At 36.0% G+C, this 21,156-nt stretch overlaps 1 protein-coding gene across 1 annotated transcript in view; it reads left to right on the top strand.

Annotated features, from left to right (window-relative positions):
* The window catches only part of TRDN (triadin), a 372,178-nt gene that overhangs the window by 20,262 nt on the left and 330,760 nt on the right, over positions 1 to 21,156 (top strand). The gene's annotated exons all lie outside the window — the stretch shown is intronic.

The raw sequence follows: 21,156 nt of genomic DNA, 5'->3' as shown, positions 1-21,156 counted from the left end.
GAACTTAATTGATAAATACGTGTTCAGACTGCTCCACTGATCAGCTGTGCCCCAGTCTCTGAGACATAACAATATTGAAATTATGCCAATTAATAATGCTACAGTGGCCTCTAAGTGTTCAAGTGAAAGGAATGTCTCTCACATTAAAACAAAAGCTAGAAATGATTAAGCTTAGTGAGGAAGGCATATTAAATTCCAAGACAAGTGGAAATCTAGGCCTCTTGCACCAAACAGCCAAGTTGTGAATGCAAAGGAAAAGTTCTGGAAGGAAATTAAAAGTGCTACTCCAGTGAACACATGAATGATTGGAAAGCAAAACAGCCTTACTGCTGATATGGAGAAAGTTTTAGTGGTCTGGATAGAAGATCAAACTAGCCACAACATTCTATTAAGCCAAAGCCTAGTCCAGACCAAGGCGCTAACTTTCTTCAATTCTATGAAGGGTGAGAGAGGTAAGGAAGCTGCAGAAGTCTGAAACTAGCAGAGGTTATTCATGAGGTTTAAGGGAAGAAGCCATCTCCATAACACGAAAGTGCAAGGGGAAGCAGCAAGTGTAGAAGTACTGCTGCTGTTGTCCAGAAGATCTAGTTAAGATAAATTCATGAAGGTGGCTACACTAAACAACAGATTCTCAGTGTAGACTAAACAGCCTTCTATTGGAGAAAGATGCCATCTAGAACTTCCATAGCTAGAGAGGATTAAGTTAATGCCTGGCTTCAAATCTTCAAAGGACTGGCTGACTCTCTTATTAGGGGCTAATGCAGCTGGTAACTTTAAGTTGAACCCAATGGTCATTTACCATTTTGAAAACCCTAGGTCCCTTAATAATTATGCTACCTCTACTCTACCTGTGCTCTATAAATGGAACGACAAAGCCTGGATGACAGCACATCTGTTACAACATGGTTTACTGGATATTTTAAGCCCACTGTTGAGAACTACTGCTCAGAAAAAAAAAAAAAAAATCCTTTCAAAATATTACTGTTCATTGACAATTTCACCTGTTCACCCAAGTGTAGAGAGATGGAGGAGATTAATGTTGTTTTCATGCCTGCTGACACAACATCCGTTCTGAAGCCCATGGATCAGGGAGTCATTCTTTCAAATCTTATGATTTAAGAAATACATTTCATAAGGCTATAGGTGCCACAGATATTTATTCCTCTGATGGATCTGGGCAAACTAAACTGAAAACCTTCTGGAAGGGATGGACCATTCTAAATGCAATTAAGAGTATTTGTGATTCATGGAAATAGGTCAAAATATTAACATTAACAGGAGTTTGGAAGAATTGATTCCAACCTTCATGGATGACTTTGAGGGGTTCAGGACTTGAGTGGATAAAGTAACTACAGATGTGGTGAAAATAGCAAGAGAATTGGAATTAGAAGTGGAGCCTGAAGATGGGACTGAGTTGCTGCCATCTCGTGATAAAAGTTGAATGAAAGGAGTTTCTTCTTATGGATGAGCAAAGAAAGTGGTCTTTTGAGATAGAATCTGCTCCTGGTGAAGATGCTATGAAGATTCTTGAAATGACAACACAGGATTTAGAGTGTTACACAAACTTAGTTGATAGAGCAGTGGCAGGGTTTGAGAGAATTAACTCCAATTTTGAAAGAAGTTCTGTGGGTAAATTTATCAAATAGCACTGCATGCTACAGAGAAATCATTTGTGAAAGATAGCACTAAGAGATTGGTCAAATTTCATTGTTGTGTATTTTGAGAAATTGCCACAGCCATTCCAATCTCCAGCAACTACCACCCTGATCCATCAACAGCCATCAACATTGAGCCAAGACCTTCCACCATCAAAAATATTATGACTCGCTGAAGGCTCAGATGATGGTTAACATTTTTTAGCAATAAAGTCTTTTTAAATTAAGGTATGTACGTCGTTTTTTCAGACATAATGCTGTTGCATATTTAATAGACTTAGTGTAAACATAAATTTTATAGACACTGGGAAACCAAAAAATTCGTGTGACTTGCTTTATTGCAGTGGTCTGGAACTGAACCTTCAATATCTCTGAGATATGCCTGTATGTGAAAGTGCCCAACGCTGCCTGACACATACTAGGACAATATAAACATTAATTTATTTTCTCTTGTATCGATCAAGCAACTTTATGGGAGCTCCAAAGAGTCATACATCTGTGTTGGTGTATGTATGAATCATACACACATGCAATCAATAATATATAAAAATTATTTTGTTTCACTTTACTCAGATAATAAAGATTATAATATTCCTCTAACTTATACAGATTGCAGTAGGGACAGTTGTTTCATTGTTCTTTTCTTCCCCCCTCACATCTTGTGAATATAGTGTAACTTTTGTTCTTCTCAGTCTGGTTTTCTTGACAATTTTAAAATTATTGGCATTCTTTTCAGACTTAAAATTTACAGTAAAACCTACAATTATACATAAAGTTTTGACATTTCAATTTTCTTTCACATACTAATCTCATTTTCATATTTCACAAGAATTATGAAATTCCTAAAATAATTTAATTCTTCCAGCTCTAAGAACTTGTACAAATAACTAAGGTAAATTGCATCTTTCTAGGTTTAATTCAGCTTAGCAGGCCCTTGTTTTACTTTTCTGCTGCTGTGTAACAATATTACCACAATCAAAGTGGCTTAAATTATCATATATTTATTATCTCATAGTTTCTGTGTTAGGAGTCTGGGCATGATTTAGTTGGATCTTCTACTTCAAGGTCTCTCAAACATGCAATAAAAGTGTCAACAATAGCTGAGGTCTCATTTGAGGGTTAAATGGGGGAAGGATCTACTTCTAAACTCACAAGGTTATTGGCAGAATTCATTCCTTATGACTGCAGGACTGGCCTCAGTTTCTTGCTGGTTCCTGGAAGAACCTGTTGTCTGGAAGTTGCTGTCAATTCCTAGGTGCTGTTTTTATTATCCTTGCCACATAGGACTCACAACATGACCACCAGCAAGAAAGACAGTCTCCTAGGCAAGTCAGGTGTCACAATCTTATGTAAGGTAGTAATGTACACATCCCTTCACTTTGCTGCCTCCTGTTGGTTAGAAGTTAGTTCCAGGTCATGTTTACACTCCACAGGAGATTATGCAAGGGCATGACTATCTGGAGATGGATATTACACAGGCCATCTTAGAATCTGTCTGCCACAGCCTCTGCAGTTCAGGATCTGCTCTTCAGTTGAATAAGTCAGAAAGCTGTTTATTAATCAGGCTTAGTTGAAAGACTTAAATCTTATGAGGCTGAGTTAAGACGTGAAATATGCTTTTGTTTAATTATCTATAAATGGTTTTGCTTTTCCAGGGACCATAATATTTGGATTCAGTTCATTTCAGTCCCTTCCAACATTTAGGTACATGGAAAATTTAATTAAAAGAAACTTTAGTGCTAGAAACAGGACAAAGGAATTTTCACAGTTCCGAGGGATGTTTCACTCTGGAAATGTGAGATTCTCATGGATTAGGACTTGTACCACTAAAATACAGTTTCTACAGTGACCTAATTGTGAGGATTGGCCAGTTCTGTACGATTATGTAGCGCTGAATTAACTAGGAAAATTGTTTTCTTGCTCTACTTTTTCTGGTTACCACATCAAATGTTTCGTGGGTCATTTCATCAACATTTTTATTTCAAAACATTTTCAAGTTGAAATCTGATTTCCTAGGTGTATTTAGACTCCAGGAGTCCCACCTGGATGGTCAGGGGAGGGTGACAGTTTTTCTTTTGTCATATACTGTGAAAAGCCTTAGCGACTAGATTTTTAACCTTGTTCCCAGAAAGTCCCCATACTTGGGCAAAAAGAAAAAGTAGGATTTTGTGTCCTTGTTATGAATTAAGTTCTACTCATCCCTCAGATTTTATCTCAGTTGTCCCTGTCTGTGATTATGTCTACATTATAGGGTCTTACAGCATTCATATATCTCCTCTGTAGCATTTATCACAGTTGCAATTTTCCATTTGTATGGTTATTTAATAGATGCCTCTGTTACTCACTAGTCTTGGCCCAATGAAGGCAGAGACCGTAAGGAAATTTGCTCACTTTTTGATCCCAAGTACCTGGCAAAATGCTTGACACGTAGTGTGGCTACTGTGTGTCAATAAATCATTGCAGAGTGAGTGCATATGTGGGCATCTTGAACGACAGTTATCAGACTGAAAGCTCTCCCTATTCCACGTGAGTGATGTTATCAAGCTGCAGGAAGCAACAGAGGGGCCCTGATTTGAAGCTGAAACCTGTGTTAAGGAAAAAGAATTCACAGTGACAATGGGCTCCTGGCTATGACTTAGCTATGGTGCTCTTTGATGTGCTCATTTTCAACTCTTTCTTATTTAACATTTTAAATACCTTGGCATTTACCAAGGTGTTGTTAGAAATGGCACTTGTTAAACTTTAGTATATTTTTGGATACCTTTAATAACTATTACATGTAAGGAATCATTCTGTTAATAGAATCAACTAGACAAATAAAACTTAAAGCTGTGTGTAAGAGCATTTACAGTTTTCACTTAACACTTTATTCTCCGGTTTGCAACATTAATTAATTGAATAATTGATTTTGTGACTTTAACTTATTGAAAGAAGTTTTTTTCATGATTTCTAGTATGAATTTTGCTCTTTTATTTCAAAGTTTCTTATATTTCATCTAGCCTTTGAACAATCATGTATTGAGCACCTCTTTTAAAACTAGATATTGTAGAATGTGATAGTGATAGAGATTAATGGGGAGAACAAACAGGAATTTTAATGTAGTATAATGAGAAATATGAACTTTATGTAAGAACGATTAAGATTTCTGCATATCATACCATGATAGCATATAAATGAGATACCAGCCCATAGTATAGCCAGAGACCAGAGTGGGAACATTGCCAGGAAAGGATTCCGTTTAGAGGAGATGCTTGAGGAAAATCATAAAGAACCAATTACAAGTCAGCTGGGAGAAGAACAAAGGGGGAAGTGATTGATTTCCCAATTTTGCCTCATCTGTGTCTTATCAATTTTTTAATCCTCTAATGTAATTAATAAAGTGTCAAACACTTTAATTATTTTGAAATAATACTTTGACATTGGCAGGGTAAATTTCTTCTTTTTTAAATATACGAGTAATATATTTTTAGGTATAAAAGTAAGGAAATAAAGGTAATATTTTGAGTAATGTTTTGTAATTTGATTTCTTTCATAAAAATGTATTGAGCATCTTTTTCTTGCAGTAAATATTTTCATCAGCATTTGCTTGGCTGTATTGTGTTTCATTACATTGTTTATTTAGCCAGTCCTTTTATGTTGGGTATTTAAATTGCTTACATTTTTTTCATTATTATAAACAATATGGAAATAGTCATATCTTTGCTCAGCATAATTCGTAATTAATCCCTTTGTTAATATTTAAATTACTGGTTCAAAGGTATGTGATTTTAAGCTTTTGATGTATATTGACACATTTTCCTCATTTAACCCAACTTTATTTTATTCTAATTTTTTGAGGGAAACTATTGTATTATAGATTTATTTCTTATCCCATTTTGTTCTAATATTTTCCAGGTTTTTAACTGAAGTATAGTTGATTTACAATATTCTATTAGTTTCAGGTATACAGCACAGTGATTTAGTATTTTTACAGCTCATACTCCATTAAAAGTTATTGCCAGATTATGGCTATAATTCCCTGTGCCATAAAATATATTCTTGTTGCTTATCTATTTTAAACATAGTAGTTTGTATCTCTTAATCCCATACCCCTAAGTTGCACCTCGTTCCCTCTCCCCTCTGGTAACCACTAGCTTGTTTTCTATATATGTGAGTTCATTTCTGTTTTGTTATAATCATTTGTTTGTTTTATTTTTTAGATTTCACATATGAGTGATAACATACAGTATCTGTCTTTCTCCGTCTGACTTATTTCACTAAGCATAATGTGCTCTAGGTCCATCCTTGTTGTTGCACGTGGCAGAATTTCATTTTTTATGGCTGAGTAATATTCCATTGTGTGTGTGTGTGTGTGTGTGTGTGTGTGTGTGTATACAACATCTTCTTTATCCATTCATTTGTTGATGGGCACTTGGATTGCTTCCATGTCTTAGCTATTGTAAATAGTGCTGCTATGAACATTTGGGTGCATGTATCTTTTCAAATTAGTGTTTTCATTTTTTCCAGATATAGACCTAGGAGTGGAATTGCTAGATCATGTGGTAATTTTATTTTTAGTTTTTTGAGGAACCACCATATTGTTTTCCATAGTGGCTGTACCAATTTACATTCCCACCAACAGTGTACAAGTGTTCCCTTTTCTCCACACCCTCTTCAGCATTTGTTATTTGTAGACTTTTTGATGATATCCATTCTGACTGGTGTGAGGTGTTAACTTGTTGATTTGATTTCCATTTTTTCATGTGCCTGTTAGCCATCTGTATGTCTTCTTTGAAAAAATGTCTAACCGGGTCTTCTGCCGATTTTTTTATTGAGTTGTATGTTTTTTTGATATTGAGTTATATGAGCTGTTTATATATTTTGGATATTAACTCCTTGTTGGTCATATCATTTGCAAATATTTTCTCCCATTCCATAAGTTGTCTTCTTGTTTTGTCAATGGTTTTCTTTGCCGTGAAAGATTTTAAGTTTAATTATGTCCCATTTGTTTATTTTTGCTCATATTTCTTTTGTCTTAGGAGACAGAGCCAAGAAAATATTGCTACAGTTTATGTCAAAGAGTGTTCTGCCTATGTTCTCTTCTGGGAATTTTATGGTTTCAGGTCTTATATTTAGGTCTTTAAAAGAACAATTTTTAAAATATAATTTTTTCTCTAAGCTTTCTACCCTGGAACTTTTTCTGAGAAGTTTTCTAAAGCTTTTCAAATTTGCATGTTTTAAAGTTTTATTTTAATATAAATTTATTTATTTTATTTTTGGCTGTGTTGGGTCTTCGTTGCTGCGCATGGGCTTTCTTTAGTTGCAGCGAGTGGGGGCTACTCTTCCTTGGGTGCATGGGCTTCTCATTGCCGTGGCTTCTCTTGCTGCAGTGCGCGGGCTCTAGGCGCGCAGGCTTCAGTAGTTGTGGCCCATCGGCTCGAGAGGACAGGCTCAGTAGTTGTGGCACACAGGCTTAGTTGCTCTGCGGCATGTGGGATCTTCCTGGACCAGGGCTTGAACCTGTGTCCCCTGCATTGGCAGGCGGATTCCCAACCACTGCGCCATCAGGGAAGCCCTCGAATTTGCATGTTTTAAAAAACATACTTTGATTCTTCATTATTCTGTGATAATCCAGTACACTAAATATAAGTTGTGTTAAGGAAGACAGAATATAAGAAATAACTCTTCACGTATTTCTGAACACCAGTCCATAGATAATGTTTACACTAGTTAGAATTGGAAAAATGTAAGTATAGGGAAATCACCATTTACTAAATGCTTGAAACATGAAAGCAATGAAGTCTTGAAGGCCTGACCTAGTGATTCACCACTGGACGATACTCTCCCATGGATTCACTGGTATTTAGTGACAATAACCTAATGGTGAAAGTATTTATATGTCACTTAAGGGCTTTCCCTGACATTTTCATATAAGGCCCTTTTTGATAGTACTTGCAATGAACTAGTAAGATAGAATGGGTATTTTTATGTTGACTTTTTTTACAGACAAAACTGAAGCTCAGATTAGTTAAATGTCTGATTCAGTAAATAATGATGATAATGATAATAATCCTATTTTGAGCATTTATGATGTACCTGATGCTGTGCTAACAACTTGCTAGATATTGTCTCATTTAATCCTTGTAACAGCTCCATAAGATAGCTACTATTATTGTCATGATTTACACACCAGAAGCATGAATGTTTAAGAGGTGTGATGATTTGCCTAAATGGTAAAAGCTTGTGCTCTTAAATACTACATTTATCTCAGGCCATCATTATTTTCACTTGCAGTCAGTAAATTTGGGGGTATATTTTGGCATCTTATTGGCACTTACCTCTTTATAGTAAAAGCTATTTTGAAAGCATGGACCTGAATATGTCCCTAATGAAGTTAGATATTTAGAACATATTGGGTTGGCCAAAAAGTTCCTCCAGGCTTTTCTGTAACATCTTACAGAAAAACTTGGACGAACTTTTTGGCCAACCCAATAATAGGCTGTGAAGTTGTCGAGCAACTTATCAGTAAACAAGAAATAGGATTCAATATTTTCTTAAAAAATAAAAATATTTTCAGGTTGTAAATCAGAATTTATGATATTGGTGTATAAATATCATTCATGAGATGTCATTCCTATATGGGAAGCATGTGATATTTTTGAGAATCTTGCTGAAACAAGACAAATATAATAGGATATTTGTGAATTCAAACACAATTCATGTAAAGAGAGATTGTAGGCTCTGTGGGAGACCACTGATGCTTGCCTGTCATAGCAGGTGGCCTTATCCTGAAACTACATTCCGTATATGTTGACATAATATTTTATAAATTAATATAATTTGTGTGTGGAGAGCAAGAATATGATAGCAGTTTTGAGTCCTTTTTGAGGTCCTTCTGATTTTCTCCATAGGCATATATCAACGTTGACAACCTAATTTATCTTTTACCAACAATAGGGAGTTTATATCCACCTAGCATGGATGCTCCTTTCATAAGTCCAGTTGAGTTAGTCTGTCAACCATATTTACTTTCTGATTTCCAAATTAGCAGGATTTGGAACCACATACCTTACAACAGAAGCAGAACTACATTAAAGAAAAATTCATGAGAATGAATCAGTTAAGTAATTTCTAATTAATATAATAATCCAATAGTACTATAACTGAAATAGTTTGTTTTTAAGAAGCCACTGGTGGCTGTTTCTAAAAACTTTGTGATGTTTGAAATTATTTTATAAGAAGAGAATTCTCCAGACCCTTTCAGTGGAGGCAGAGGCAGAGCACAAGCTTATCCAGTGCTGCCTGGGGCACTCCCAGAGACCCCAGGGTTCTAGTGCATCTTAGTGTCTGGTCTAGTATTTCGCAGTATGTGGCACATGTACCACTAATGGTACACAAGATGATTTTACATTACATAAAGATTAACATGTCTATTTTAATAGTCATACACTTATTACAATACTTATTAGAACCAATGTGGCTAGTACATCTAACTCATATTTTATAGACGTGATTGGCTAGATGAAGCTATATTCTTTGAAAAATTGGGTTACGCACATAAAAATATTTGCAAATAATATTATAGATTATACATATTACAGAGATAATATTTCAATTAAGATAAAAATATATTATTTAATACATAGTGCATGGAGCTGGTTATATATCCAGCAGAATATCAGTGAACCCTCTGTTTATATTATATGCAAGAGTAAATTTCAGAATAACTAAAGACTTAAATATAAAAAATAAAACAAAAAAGGCTTGATCGAAAACCTAGAAAACTATATGTAAAGCCTAGTGGTGAGGAACTTCCTAACTAAGACTGAAAATCTAAAATTTATTTTTTAAAAAGATGGACATAGTCATATTCATATATATATAAATCTATGAGACAATAAATAATACCACAAAGTAAAAAGGAAAACAAAAGCAAAGAGAAAAACATACTGTATTTAATAAAAGTCTAGATTTGGTCAGATGTGTGTATGCATTTGTGTAAAACTCATGTTTATGTGTGGATGGGTTATACAATTAAATTATTTTTCAGATATATAATAAGTAGTATTTGATTATGTTTAAAATAATAAAGCTTATATTTAAATTATTAAAATATTTCTTTTTCTGTTAACACTAAATGATTTCTTTTTTAAATGTCCCCTTTTTATCTTGCTTACATTATAAATATATTCAGCAAATTGCTTATTCATGGAAAACTTGGACATAAACTTCAGTTTGGTCACATTGACCTATGACCATGACCTTTGAAAGGATCTATTTTCCGTTAATGAGCTTTTACTGGGCTTTGTCTTTCACAGTGATAATTAGCCCATTCTCCCTGTGTCACCGAAAGTTAAAATTGAAAGTTTTACTCAATGACATTAACCATCAAAAATAAAATAGGAGGCTTAAAACATATTGTGGCATAAAAGTTTATTTAAACTAAGGTCAGAATTTACAATTACTTATTTCTTTAGAATGCAATCTTTTTTCTTTTTTATTAAGTAGGTTTTATTTTTACTGTCAGCATTAAATGGTTTTGAAGCATATTAATAGTCTAAAGTATTATGTCAATCATTCCATGCTCTTTTCTAAAATATCAGCTTATTCCTCTCCAATATGTTCAAAGGAGTTTTGTACAGCCTTGAAAAGAGTTTATATATACATACATATTTTTTGCATGACTTTAATAGAAATAGTGATTAAAATCTTTATTTTGATAAAGGGTCTTTTAGAATGGAACTGGAATAGAAAGCAGCATACTATCTGGCTACTTGGTTACGAGTCACAGTGATGGCATCTTACTGCTCAAATTTAAAACTTTGTAAACCAGCGGTCCCCAACCTTTCTGGCGCCAGGCACCGGTTTCATGGAAGACAGTTTTTCCACGGATGGGGTGCTGGGGGGTGGGGGTAATGGTTGGTTCAGGCAGTAATGCGAGCGCTGGGGAAAGACGGGGAGCAGCAGATGAAGCTTCGCTCGCTTGCCCGCCGCTCGCCTCCTGCAGTGTGGCCCGGTTCCTAACAGGCCGCAGACTCGTAGCAGTCCGTGGACCAGGGATAGGGGAACCCTGTTGTAAACAAATCTAGTCAACAATGATATATACATTGCATCCCCTTATACGAGCACTGAAATATATGTGTATGTGTGTAAATGTTTGGCATATTCATTAATAATTATAAAACGCTAAAAGCTAAGGTATGACCATTATTTTCTCCAAATAGTTATCAAGCTATTCTTGTGACTGTTAATGCATCATTTCCCCCAGCAAACCTGCTTCTTTTCCTCAATATTCTGTCTTGGTGACTGACACCATCTACCTACTTTCTAGAGCTAGAACTCTAATAACCAAATCATTGGCCTTCCCTCCCCTCTAATCCTCCCCTCCCCACGACTCTAACCACCAAAGCAGTCAAATCATGCAGATACTATTTCCTGAATATTTCTGAATTCCTTCCCTTTCTCTCCATTCCTCATACCATCCCCAGAGTTCAGCCTCTTTTCAAAGAAACCTGGATTTCTACAAAATTTTTCATTCAGTTTCTGGGGCTTGCCTCAAATCCTGTGCCCTGCTAACATAAACTTTGCAAAATGCCAATATGATCAAGAGCCTTTTGTGTAAAATTCAGCTCTGACCTACAGTGTTATTTGTTATAAAGTACAGTTTCCTTATTTGGGCAGTCAGACATTGTAAATGTATTTTTTGCCTTCCTATCTCTGTCTTCTTCTCTCTTCATTTTGCTATGAGTGCCTTTGCCTCCAGCTACACGAATAGAGCTGCAGTTTCTTAAGTATAGCCTCCTTTCATCCTCTAAGCTTTACACATGCTGTCCCTTTGCCTGGCTTAGGTGTCCTTCTCACACTAAGTTCTCACAGTGGCTTGTGTAAGACACCTTCCCACAGTTAGAAAGCAGAGCTGTGATTGTGGTTCCTTGTCTGTTTTCCTCAACACTGTCTAAGCAACGGAGGACAGGACTGGGTCTTGTCTGATTTTATCTCTAACACTTGATTCTCATGGTAAATGCTCAATATACATTTATCAAAAAAATGAAAGAGGAGGAAATTATGATAACTGCTCAACAGTTAACTTTGTTTAGCAATGTTCTGAGAACTCAGCAATTTATTTCAGATAGATGCAGTGTTTACTCTTTTGATAAAAGCATTAACTCTAGTCTCATTTTCTTTAATAAGATATAGAAGAATATCAGTAGGGTGGATACATTATTGCAGTTGATGAATTTAAGAAAATTAATACCGGATACATTTGAATTGATAACTTCAGTTCATTCCCAATGTTACTTTCAGAAATGTGTGCTTCAAGGTAAATATTTCTGAAAAGATCCAAATTTTTAAACAAAGTTGCAAAGTAGATACACAAGGGAGTTTCCAGTTACCATCTCAGCAAGGAGTTCAGAATCTGTGGAAGATGGACAATGGCAATAAGAAAAGTGTAAAAAATGTCAAATCTTTACAAATTAGGGAGAGCAGAGTCTAGATCCATCTTTTGTATTCTCGTAACATAGAACAATGCCTGGAACAAAGTTAAGTGCTAAACAGACATTTGATGGATGAATGTACGAATGAATAAACACAGAATATTGGGGGAATAATTTAATAAATGAGTGAACTAAGCTCATATTATAATATTAAGCTATGAGGTAAAATAAACCAAATATAATATCAAAGTAAGACAGCTTGACAAATCATGACAGACCTTAATACAGAAAGAAACAAGTATAAAAACAAAGAAATTTTGGAAGGAGGGAAATAGCTTTAAACATAGTTTATTATACTAAAATGTTAGTAGAAGATAAGATGTGGATTGAATTTGGTCTGAAAGACAAAATCAAGTGGTTACCTTTTTCCTAACGGCCTCACAGATAAGACTAAATAAGGCTGTTCATTCCTAGTTCCAGATGTGTGTCTGTGATCTTAGTTTAGATTATGTTTACAATTCATGAAAAATCAAATTTGGACAGAAACACAAGCATGCTTCTTTTCTATAATACCTTTCTAATTTCTTTTGGGCTGACTCACCATACAAGAAAAAAAAAAGTCAAAATGCATAGGATTATGGTTGTGACTGGATTTCAATAGCCCCATGAGCTATCAATTTTGTTATACATTAGCCTTTCGAATAACAAAGATGTGAGTTCTAGATATCTGAAATTTAAATAAGAAGTGATGCTAAATTGAATAATACATCCTAAAGCCAAATTTTAATTTTGTATTGCTGTACAGTTTTATAAATTTAAATTGCATGCTTATTTTAAATATAATCACTGTCCTTTGGCTAAAGTAATAGTCTGAAGTCATTGTTATGGGAGAAATAATATAATGACTAAGTTTTGCCTTTGTTGCTGTTTTGAGGCTTTTACCCTGGACTGTGGTCGCCAGTCCATAGGGCATATGGAAATCATGAGAGTCTTGTTTTGAAAGCTGCCCTTTCCAAAGTCTACCTTCATAAGTGCTGGGTGGGGGAAGTTTATAGTAAGTATTACGACTTTATGGAGCTCAGTTTCTCTTTGTTGCCAACAGCATCTTCATTCCTTTTCCTTCATTTGGCAATAGATTGACGCAGGGTAACTCCTGGAGTTAGCTGTGTTGGGGAAGGGCAATAGGTTTAGTTAAACTTGGACCTTTTCTTTTTATTCATACTGACCTTGAAAACATATTCAAATGTACTTTCACTTCACTAGAATATAGACAGCATGAGAGTAGGGACTGTATTCCCAGCCCTTAGAACCAGTGCCTGACATATAGTTACCTCAGTAGATATTTGCTATTATTGTTGATACTCTAGTTCAAGCTGATAGAACTAAGTCTAACTATCTGGGTTCTAGTCTTGACACCACTGTTTTGCAGTACTTATCACATAATCTCTCTGAGCAACAGTTTTCTCTTCTCTCAACTGAGAATGGGATTAGCTTCCCAGTCTCCCTCAGGAAGATCAGTTGATAATAATACATGTGAATTTGGCATTACAAATTCTGAAGTGTTGCACAAAATATGATATTGTTAGCCCAACAAACAAAAACTTTTTGAATGGTTATTTATTACCTTCTGACCTACAGTTCCCCTGTCCATATTGACCAAGACTGGGACTGCCACAAGTTATGCCCTGCAGACGAACACCAGGTCGAAGAAGCAAGAAAGGGTGTTATCAACCAAGGAACGCATAAGGCTGCAAATAAGAAAAGAGTTATTTGATAGTCTTAGGAATTGCGATTTGGGAAATACAGATCAGGTAAAACCAAGAGAGTTCTGGGGAAGAAAGAGTGAGGGGCTCATAAAGGCAAAAGCCACAAGGTTGTGAAAGTTGTCTGACAAGAATTACGATTGACTCTGATGCAAGAGAGGACATATTTGTCTTTAAGGGATAGATTATGATGAGTGATTTAGGGTAAGTGTCCATAAGTATCTGGAACACTGGGCAGATGTTCTGGATGCTTGCTTTAAGACCATAAGTGGACAAAGCTCAGATTCCATCCAGGCTGAGAAGTGCATAAGTCATACACTTCCTCAGTGGCCTCCTGGCTCCTTTTTTTTTTTTTTTTTGCGGTACGCGGGCCTCTCACTGCTGTGGCCCCTCCCGTTGCGGAGCACAGGCTCCGGACGCCAGCGGCCATGGCTCACGGGCCTAGCCGCTCCTGCGGCAGGTGGGATCCTCCCGGACCGGGCACGAACCCGCGTCCCCTGCATCGGCAGGCGGACTCCCAACCACTGCGCCACCAGGGAAGCCCCTGGCTCCTTTTTAAAGAGCTCTCTTACCAATACCAACTCCATTTGGATTTTCCTTTCACAGTATAAATCTAGCGTGTTCTCTATTCAGTGTGCCCTGAGCTCTGGTGTAGCAGTTGCGAATGCTTAGAAGTGACACTTCTATTGATTAGCACAAATGTGTCATTTAGAGTAGCTGGGGCCCTGGCCAAGACCACCATTCTTTGATTCTGTTACACTTGATTTAATGTTGAAGAAACGTAGTCCCTGTCATGATGAAACCTGCTTTCGAAGGTACAGAAAGGGCTGCAACTTTATTCTTAAATCCTTGTGGCTAGGCATGCATGCAGCAAGAGTAAGCAGAAGTGTCAACGATGGTGTAACAAAGCATTATGTTGTTCTTAAAGAGCTGATCGATTTTGGCCCTTAGAAGTCAGAATTGCCAATGGCAATGCATGTTTTTACTTACAAAATGAGAATTCTGTCTATGTTGTACATCCAGGAAATATATAATTGTAGTACTAAGGTCTTTATTAAAAGTCTATATGCAAATATTTAATATTCATCATCTCAAATTTGATTATGCTATACTTCAAATAGCCTTTCATAGCCAGCCTTGTATACTAATGCAAATAAACTTTTCAAGTATGGTTAGCAAAGAGAGTGAGGAAAGGATAAGGAATCAAGTGGATGTAGCACAGTTTTTAAAAAATATTTTCATATTTGGAATTTTTCAGTTGTGTTCGTTTTATTCAACTGATAAGTGCAGTACAAATAATAAATTATTTTAGTCTTAAAAAATTTATAAAGAGCCATAAATGCATATAATAATATTTAGTAGAAAAAATTGTGCTGAACTGAAAATTCTGCTCTCCAGAGTTTATATTTAGAAAGCAAAAAAGGGGCACTAGAGTTAGTTCTGTACTTATGAACACCTCCCAACAATACTTATAATTATCTGTGAACATGATGGTAGTTGCTCTCTTTCCTCAGCCATCTTCTTCACCACCAGACTTGTTAATATTTTTTACACAGAACTCTGAATTTTCTTCCCATCCCCATATGTATGTCTCCACCTAAACAAGACTCAGGATGCAAAAGAGCTGAGAACAGCTACCACCCTCCTGTCCCCCCAAACTTTGTTTCCACCCCTGCCTCATTTTCCCATAACAAAGCCTCCTTGCCCTCTCCTTAGCCCCCACTGCTAGGACTCTCCACCCATTCACTCCATTGTTGACCCATTGTTGGCCCTCTTTGTCTGATCCTAAATCCCTTCCCTGTCCCCCTCCTCACCCCCACTGGTGCCCTTTCCAGTAAAGCACTCCACTGTTCTGGGGTCCCTCCTCCTGGAGAGCTGCAGGCAGTGGCTGAGGTTCATCTGTGTTCATCCTGCAGACCCCTTGTGGGTTCAGGGGGAAGGGAAGGCATTGTTTCTTGACGTGGCAACAAGGCTTCAGACACTGTGATAATCTGGTGGTAAAGGAGCAGATGCAAAATGTGCCCTGGGAGCAACGGCCTGGGCCTGAGAACACAAAGGGCACAGAGGGGTTCATTCTCTCACACAGCACACGAGTTTGGAGCATCTCCAACGTAAGAAGCACCGTGAGGCATTTGATATTCAGGTCGGCACATCAATTCACTAATACTTACCCAGGGCTGGTCATTGCTCTGGGCACTAGAAGTAGACAAATGAATATGAGAAGCTTCAAGGAGCTTACATTTCTAGTTGGAGACTCAGAAGCATAAACAGGCAACTGTAATATAACATAGGTAGGTCTTAGATAAATGTACAAAGAGGGTGGTCTGAAAGCATCCAGGAGGGACATTTAAGTCACCCTGGAAGTTGATATCTAAGGCTTTCTGAAAGATCTGAGGCTTAAACTGACTAGGCCCTCATGTAGGTAATATACAAACATGTTAAAAAGCATGAGGATGTCTACGGTTTTATTTGTACAACAGTTCAGCTGCATAATATTAAAAAGGTTTTGATTGGCATACTGAGACCATAACCAACCTTCATAATATTCTTTAATTAAAATGGGGAAACACATTTGTGCTCCAAATAACCACCTTATGAAAAAATCCTTTGGGACCTAATGCCTGTTTAGAATAAAGAATAGCACCAAATTATGGCAGAGATAAACAAAAACTGCAATACTGTGCTTTTTGTAATTGGTGGTGAATGCATTAAAAACATTATGGGTTTTTCATATGAATGAAAATGCATGATTTTATCCATTATGCATTCTGAACATTCATTGGAGAAATACTTTTCTGAATTGTTTACATCTCTTGGCTTTATTATAATGGTAGCTATGAATGAGTTGAACATCAGTTGTATACTTTGCAATGCAAAGTCTCTTCAAAGAAATGAACCTCTAAGCCTCCAGGGCTTACATTCTCAGTTATATAACCCCAATTACCATATACATGAAAAAGCGGTTTAATCTCAGTACTTCAGAATGCCATGTACAGAGCTAAAAGAGTGATGGAGCTGAAGTAATTTTCCTCCTAAGAGAGACATTTTAAGAAGCCATATTTCTATGGAAACATATTTATCACTATTATCAACAATACGTTAAAGTAAGGAAGGTTAGTTATAGAGGGAAAAGAGTAAGCTATTGTGCCTGACACTGTGCTAAAAACTCCATTCTTCATGACAATCCTGTGAGGTAGTTTTAATGATTTTGGTTTTATAGGTGAACCCTAAAGTACAGTTGCCGGTAAAGACCAAAGCCAGGATTCAAAGCCAGCACTGTTCCATCTACACCCTACCTTTATGTCACTATGTCATATGCCTCCCCTATGCCTGATTAGTATTTTTTAAATGCTAGCTTAAATTGCTTCCTGATTTTAAAACCACTTAACATATATTTTTAAGTTCTTACTTTGTCAGTTACTCTCCTCAAAGAGAGGGAATTGGCGAACTTTTTCCATAAAGGGCCAGATAATAAATATTTTAGATTTGGTGGGCCAAATGGTCTAGGGTACAACTACTCCACTCTGCTACCTTAGCAGGAAATCATAGAAATAGACAAAAGACAACACACAAACAAATGGGTGTGGTTGTGTTCCAATAAAATTGAGTCCTGCAGAGGGAGTAGGGGGTAAGGTGGACAACTGGATAAAGTCATTTCTGTCTTAGGCTGCAGACTACTCACATTCACAGAGGAAAGAACAGACACAGTGTGTCCCAGGAATCACAGAAACTTTGGGTTGGCCATAGTATATAAATTGAAGGGATGAGTGATGGGAGACAGAGTTGCCTGAGACTTGGTGTGTGCGATTCTTTGTACTCATGCTTTTTGTCATTATTAGGGTTAGGGTAGATAACAGAGCCTCAAAGGTAGAGGTGACAGTGATATGATCTGTTGGTTTTGTGTCACCTGCATAAAAGCCCTTTTATTCCACTTAGGACTACGCTATAGGTCATGTTCCCTTCATGGCACTTACTGAGCACTACAGTTAAGAGTATCACTTTTTCACTCTCAGCTGGTCTTGTTCATTGTAGGAAGGGAAGGGCGGTCCCTGATTTACATTTGCAGAGACTGACTGCCTTGTAGACAGGTGGAGTGGCACCCAAGAGGTCCCTCAGTCACCTCTGCTCCAGTGCCCAGTTCATGCTCCATCCCCAAACTTTTGCTATTGACCTGTGGTATATTCTTTATGTCTTTAAAAAGATAATAATCTGACAAGTCCTTTTCTGATTACTCTCTCCTTTCAGAAGAACAAACGCCATCTTTAAAAAAAGACAAAAAGAAAAAAAATTGAAAAAAAAAAAAGACAAAAAGAATACTTAAGTGCTTTTTAATTTCTCATTTAGGTTTGCAAATCTATTTATGGAAAGTCTCCTTAGCAGCTATTCAGTCTTTCATCACGATCCATTGCAGGGCAAATTGCTTTTGTCCCATTCACTAATGGCTTGCTTTACAGGTCATAGAATCTGAGGATTATGTGACTATAGAAAGGGCCATATGAAAAATAATAAGATACTATTTCATAAGAGGCACCAGAATAATGAGTTTTAAAAAAGACTTTTATTCATAAGGTCTGTGAGAAGTACAAATGAACAACTGAATAAATTAATAAGTGATTTCATTAAAATGTTTTGCTTTACATAATTAAGACAAACTTTATAGATTATTTTCAATTTCATGAGAAACAATTTGTAGGACACCAGGAAATGTTGCTATTTTGCTATAAACATTTTGGTAGTACTATGGAGTCTATGGGTTCAAAAATTGTCATTTTTATAAATAAGGAATGGTGGTTCTCACAGACTGTGTACCTTAACACTTTCTGTATTACAGAGGCATATTCTGGGCTGGGATCATATTCTAGACTTACTTTTCTTGTTTGTTTGTTTTGGGTTTTGCAATTTTTAGGCCTTCTTGTTAGAGAATGGGATCTGATCATTTGGCAACTGAGAATTCTTCACGATTGAGTGATAAATTGAAAAGCTTTTTTTTTTTAATACTAAAGATATGTTATCTAAATAATACTAAAAAAGGTTCAAATCTATTTTTTGACCTTTCACTGTATGACTTTTAAGCTGTTTATTAACCTGAAAGGATTCCCCACATTGTGAGTACTGAGGGTGGTAGATTTTGTTGAGTAAATTTTCTTAGGATCAATCAGCAAATATTACAGCCAGGATTTTATTCTGCTTAATTGCATTTATGCTTCCGGCATTTTTAAATTATTGGAGCGAATGTTTTCTTTTTCTGGGATTGGTGAAGGAAGGGGTTATTCTTTGAAGAAACATTTTTACTGTAAATATTTTAATTTAGCAATCATTAAGTTTTTTATGACATGTTATAATTAAATCATACAAAGCCCATAATCTACAAGAAAGTTTTCTCTGAAAGCGTAACATTCATACATGTTGATTCTTTTGGCAAAAAATAAAATGTGTAGTCTTTATTTACATTATAGTTTATGGATTAAGGCATAGAGGATAGAATTATTTAACAGTTAAATATCTGATTAAAAGGATCTAATATTTCAAGTTAGTGAAAAATGAATAATTTGGACAAGTAATTAAGTATCTGACCTAATTGCAGTTACTTTGGGTTTTGATGGTCTATCATTTCATTAAAATATGTAGATGGCATATGCTTGCCTAACCTACCATATTTGTGTGTGTGTGTGTGTGTGTGTGTGTGCGTGCTTAGTTGTGCATACAAATTTCAAAATACATACACATACACATATTTTTTAATCTAACATTTCTATAACAGAAGAAAAACAATCAAGAACATTACTACCAGAAGCCATCACTTGAACAATTTCACAGTGACCTTTGGAACTTTGGAACATAAGTGCTCTTTTTGAGTCACTGTGGCTTCTGAAATGACTGAGTTTTCCACAGGAAATTTTATATATAAATAAAATTATATATATATATACATATATATATATACACACACATACATATGTATATCCAGAAAATCTGGCTTGTGTGAGTGTCTTTAATTTTATCTTTATTATTCTAGACTTATTTTGATCTAGAATATCTTTAATTTCCCTGGAGCAGAGATGCTATATATGCCTAAAGCAACATAATTATGATCAGTTTTAGGACTAGGGTATTAACCATTATGATTTTCTCCTGAAAATTGCCTTAGCAAATTTTTTTGTGATCTGATTCTTTTTACAATCTGTGGAGTCTTTTTAGGAGGCACACTTCCTCAGAAGTAAGATGCAGAATAGAATTGATGCCATCTTTGAAGAACCTCCTTTAATACTGAATCAAAGGGTTTAATATTCATATTTGAATATTTAATGCTTTTTGTTATAAAATTAAAGAGGAAAGTGAGTTTTTTATGCAAGAAAAATGATCCCTAAATTGTTTCTCACCTCTCTTCTCTTCTACAACGGAGGGAGACATTGGATGGCAAGCATCTTGTAGAGCATAACTGTAGAGCTATGTTACTCAAGGGAAAGCTGCTTAGTAGTTTCTAAAAACGCATGCTATAGGGCAAACACAATTTTATAAAGCTTATTTTACCAAATTTGCTATGACTTGGTAATACTAATGCAGCTGTAATGCTTGAATAAGCTTAGTCAAATAAAGCCTATAAAAATGCTCACTCCACCGAAATAACTGCTCTGGGTGATCTAAGGTCAGAAATATGTGTCTGTCAATAGTAAAATCCTATTTGGATAAGCTTTTCAAATGATAGGTTAGGGAATTTCACTGTTCCATGTAATACTGACAGTTCCAACACCTAGAGTTGACCCTGGATTGACTCTGAGGGAAGTGGCTCCACTCTCCTAGTGCTTAACACCAAAACCAAAGTCAAGTGCACCTGACAGTAAATACCAAGTAGCTTCTTAGAGGACAGTGACCTAATTTTCCATTTATTTCTTACTCCTTGAGGTACTGAGGATATAATTTTATCTCCAGAATACTCGACAAAGTGACTGCTCTTCTGCTCAATAAAAACTGAAATGTTGATGGGTGTGAAGGGGCTAGAAGGAAAAAGTTCAACCATTCATCATTTTGTTTATCTGTTTGCTTTTTCAAATTGTTTTGTATCAGAACTTTAATTTCCCAGAGAAATTAGTTGCCAATGAGTGGCATCTTCTTCACATACAATTTAAGATCAATTTTAGGTCTATTTGGACAAACAATTCAGAGGATGAAGATGTTAGGGACTAAGCAATACATAATCCTTTGAAAACTCCAATAATGAGTAGACTTCAGAAAACTGGTTCTCTTTAACGCCTCTGTTTCAGTTTCCTTTCATGTCATGTGTGCAGCTTTATCAGCTGTTTCAAAAACCCTATGTGCTCCTTA

This window comes from Stenella coeruleoalba, assembly GCF_951394435.1.
Source record: "Stenella coeruleoalba genome assembly, chromosome: 12".
Lineage (NCBI taxonomy): Eukaryota > Metazoa > Chordata > Mammalia > Artiodactyla > Delphinidae > Stenella > Stenella coeruleoalba.
This window is presented reverse-complemented; position numbering and strand designations above follow the sequence as displayed.